The sequence below is a fragment of the Octodon degus genome, unplaced genomic scaffold (assembly GCF_000260255.1).
Source record: "Octodon degus isolate 3935 unplaced genomic scaffold, OctDeg1.0 scaffold00136, whole genome shotgun sequence".
Taxonomy (NCBI): Eukaryota; Metazoa; Chordata; class Mammalia; order Rodentia; family Octodontidae; genus Octodon; species Octodon degus.
This window is the reverse complement of record NW_004524712.1, coordinates 2,684,175-2,688,389: the sequence shown is the minus strand read 5'-3', so window position 1 is coordinate 2,688,389 and position 4,215 is coordinate 2,684,175. Positions and strand designations below refer to the sequence as shown.

Sequence of the window (4,215 nt, the reverse complement as noted above, 5' to 3'; positions counted from 1 at the left end):
TTACTTGAGAAGTACACATATGGAGAAAGGTATATGGGCTGGAGAGAGAGCTCAGCAGAATAAGTGCTTGCCTGGCAAGTGCAAAGTCCTTAGTTTGATCCCTGGTACCACCACCACCAAAAAAAAAAAGGTATATGTATATGACATGCGCACCTAAAATAATATAAAAAGCAACACACACCAAAAGCATAAGCCCAAAAGAATGGCCATTACTAGAATGTCTGTCACCCTCTCTGCCCTGCCCCCACCAAGGAAACTCACCTTCCTGCGGTGGGGTTAAGTCATTTCTCTGCTGTCTTTCCAGTCTTACTAGAAATGTACGCCTTGCTACCCAGCACACTGCTTAGTGCTTCATGTTCCTCCAGTTCACATCACTGGACTCACACTGCTGCTTCTGTCTCGCTTTTGCCTTCTGTGGAGACACACATCCTTCACTGGCCCAGCGGCTGCTGTCCACGTCCCCAGCCACGGAGGTGGGGGAAGCTGCTGGACTCCACCTGGCTCACCTAGCCGACTGCAATCTGTTGCTGGCTCTTTCTATCATGAACAACGCTTCTAAAGAGACTTCTGGGAACAGCTGGCTTTCAAACTGTCCTCCTTATCTGAAGGGTACAACAGATACTGGGAAAAGGGAATGAACTTATTCAAAAGTAAAGAGTGAGTTGAGAAGGACAGGAGAGGGAGTGGGGGAAAGAGATGTATCTAGTACGTAAGCGGGATGCTTCGACAACTGTACTGTGCATTTCTGCTGGTTTATGGAAAGGAGTTAATGCCTTAATTTGTTTTGTTTCCTTTTTTTCAATTGTTTGTACTTTTCCTCTTAATTTCTTATATATTTCTTCCTTTTTCTTCTTCCAATTTTATATGCACATACCTGGTAATATGAATATTGGTTGGAAAACAACACTATGTATTACAACAAATACTGTAAAATTCACATTACTTTGTTAAGTGAAATTCTGTCTCACTTGTAATTTTTTGTTTTAATTCTAATTTGTGCTCTCTTTAAAAAAAAATGTTTTAAAAATGAAAAAAGCAAAACAAAACAAAATGTCCTCCTAAACAAACCCACACCCTTCCTTCCAAAGGTCTGGGTTTATCTCTGAGAGAGCACAGGACAAAAAATGCTGACCTGTGGCTGAAGCACAGGGTATCCTCTGCACCCACAAGGGGACTCGTTCTCAGGGTCCCATCTCTGCTGGCCGCTCTCACGCAGAGGCCACCTCACTGACCCCTGGTTCCACCTCTGCTTTATAGCAGGCAAAACAACTGGCCTTTTCAGAGGCAGTCTGGATTCTGGAGTCACACCTCTGTCCCACTATCTCCCTCACCCTTCCTCCCCAGGTAAGAGAAAACAGACGTCTCATGAAAGGGCTCCATTGACAGCCACGGGCTGAGAGCTGGGACAGCAGGAGGAGCAGGGCTGTGCCGCCAGACCACGCTCACTGCTGGCCGTATGGCCCACTGTTTCCTCCGCTTTGCCACCTGGCAACAGGAAGAAGAAAGGAACCTACATGGTCCGGGCCCACTGCCTTGCCCTGAATTACAAGTATTGCTCCAGACTCACGTCACGGGCAAGGTGGGAGGATAACACATGACAACACCCCTGGAGACCCACCATCTGCCAGCTGCGGCAGGAGCTGCACACACCTTATCTCAAAGGACCATAACCCCTGATTCTGGTGGCCAAGAAGTCAACTTGAGGGGTGAAGCCAATATTCAAAAAAGGAAACAGGTAAAGCTGTAATTAAGTAGAAAATACTGGAGAATGGCCCATAAAGTGGTCGTGTGTCGTGAAACTTCCGTTACACTCCATTCATATGTATTTGTGTTCTGGATCACAATGTCAAATATACTGAGGGCAAGGCTACAGGCTGACGCAACCCAACCGCTTATCTAGCTCATTACCATCCGCTGAGCTCTGCTCAGTTACTAAACAAACAGAACAGCTAAAGCTACTTCCCCAACTCCATCTGTACCCCACACCCTGCCTCTGTTCCTGCCCATGCGCCCGACAGGATGACTCCTTTCTGTTCCTCTTCCTCCCCAGACCCTGGCACAGTTCTTGAAGCTGGAACTTTCACTCCTCCCTGCAGCTCTTTGCACAGCTGGCTCCTGGCACCCACCAAGTCGGGGCGTGGGTGTCATTTCCCCTGCACAAACCTGTCCAGACCCCGGCCGCAGCAGCCCCGCTTCCTTCTCTGTTGCCTGCCTCCCTCTCCGCAGCTCTGGGTGCAGTGCTGTCTGCTGCACCCTCCAACCCACAGAGCACCACGCACAGGCAGGTCTTGTGCAACTGCTAAGTGAATAACGAAATGTCCCCAGTCTCCACAGAGGTAAGAGTCTGCGCCCACTGCAGGTCTGACCCGAGGCTTGCTCCACACTCTGTGCCGTACCAAAACCGGGAAATTGTGCGTCATGCTCCAGCACCTGTCCCTGCAGGCCCCACATGTCCAGCTCCCACAGCCAGGCTCCAGCCACTGTGCCATCCGAGAAGACAAGGAGTGGCTCCCAGGGAGAGAGCCTTGTGTGGTCAGCTGAAAACCTGGATAAATGAATGCAGAACCATCACAACTTTCAGACTTGTGGAGGAAATTTGCTAGCAACTAGAGAAACACCAGAAAGAAATCAGCTGGGCACACGATCTAAGCTGGAGCAGCCAGCTTAGAAATAAGGGGTGGGAAACTCCATAGGCAGGGAATATACCCTAAAAGAACCAAGCTGCAGGAGCCACAGAGGACTGAGGTTGCAGGAACTGCTCATACGGTGCCTTGCGTAGGCAGGATTAAGCTGTGATTCAGACAGGCGACGTGTGACATGACGCAGGAGGCTCTGACTAAGCCCAAAGAGGTCACAGGCACAGGCTCCTGGGACGCCTTGGCAACACTGCCACCTTGTGGCTGTGGGCCACCTATCTGGTCCACAGGAAAAATTGCAGAGGAAACAGTTGGGTTCATTCTTCAGCACCACTTGTCACACCTTACTGCCAGGCTCCTGGGGCTTGGCACTGGGTCTAGGACGGCTTCCACCTCAAAGACCTCTGCTCGTACTCCGAAGTAGTGACCACACTGTCCTTTATCTTTTTTCATAACTTCGGTCTGTCCTGCTACTACGCCAAGCATGCCTGAAGGCAAGCATGGCCTCATCCTTGATTCTGAAGCTACCGTACCAGGCATAAGGCCCAGCACAGCAGAACAAGAAGAGCACCACTGTTCGACACGTGGCTAAGTACTTGTGAATAAGGTACCCGTTGGACTCTCGCATTTCACCTATGAAGCATCCAGAAAGTCTCCAAAGGGAAATGTCAGTGGGTGTTGTGTTCAGTGTAGATGAGGAGATTCTTGGAGACCAGGGATGGAGAGACAAAGTCAGGCATTGCCTTTGGTTGTTGTTACTGTCACAGTTTTAAGGTTAAAGTCTCACTATGCAGCTCAGGTTGGCCTCAAATGTACTATGTACCATCCCTGGCCTTAAATTTTTGATCCTCCCACGTCAGCCTCCTGAGTGCTGCGATTATAGGCTTGGGCCACCTCAGCTGACAGCAAGTAGTGTCTTTTTAAAGACTAGTGTCTCTCAAAGTTTAATGTGTAGGTAATTTTCTTGGAAATTCTGCTAACACGCAGACTCTGATTCTGTACTGTGGAGAAGAGTGGCCATTTAGTTTCTAACCAACTCCCAGGAGGTATTCATGCTACTGAGTATAAGAATATGGGGCAGGGCCAGCGAGATAGCTCAGTGAAATAAACACCAGCTTTGGCAAGCACAGGGACCAGGGTTCGATCCCCAGTCCTGCATGCTACACTGGCCCCACCCTCGGGGCACACTGAGCCAGCAACAGAGTCCGGGAGTGCATGCCTGGTATCCTAGCACTAGGGAGGCTGAAAACAAGGAGGATCACTATGAGCCTGAGCTGCATAGTGAGACCCTGTGCCAAATACATAAATGGGAAAAAAAAGAATGTGGGACAGACATTGATGAACTATGACCAGCAGGTCACATCTGAGCCAAGTCCTGTGTGTGTACAAAAAGGCAGTCATTATATGCGTACCTATGTTTATAGCAGCACAATTTGTGATAGCCAGATCTTGGAAACAACCAAGATGCCCATCACATGTGGAATGGTTGAAAAAGATGTGGTACTTTTATGTAATGGAGTACTACTCAGCTATAAAGAATGATAAACTCGAAGCCTTCATATTTAAGTAGATGCCACTT

At 48.8% G+C, this 4,215-nt stretch overlaps 1 protein-coding gene and 1 long non-coding RNA gene across 2 annotated transcripts in view; one reads left to right on the top strand and one right to left on the bottom strand.

The window, feature by feature from the left end:
* The window catches only part of Dcps (decapping enzyme, scavenger), a 46,064-nt gene that overhangs the window by 33,910 nt on the left and 7,939 nt on the right, over positions 1-4,215 (bottom strand). The window lies entirely within an intron of this gene.
* On the top strand, positions 1,214-2,141 carry LOC111812678. Its single transcript, XR_002818114.1, has 3 exons — positions 1,214-1,344; positions 1,496-1,735; positions 2,051-2,141. It is a non-coding gene; the product is annotated as an uncharacterized LOC111812678 (long non-coding RNA).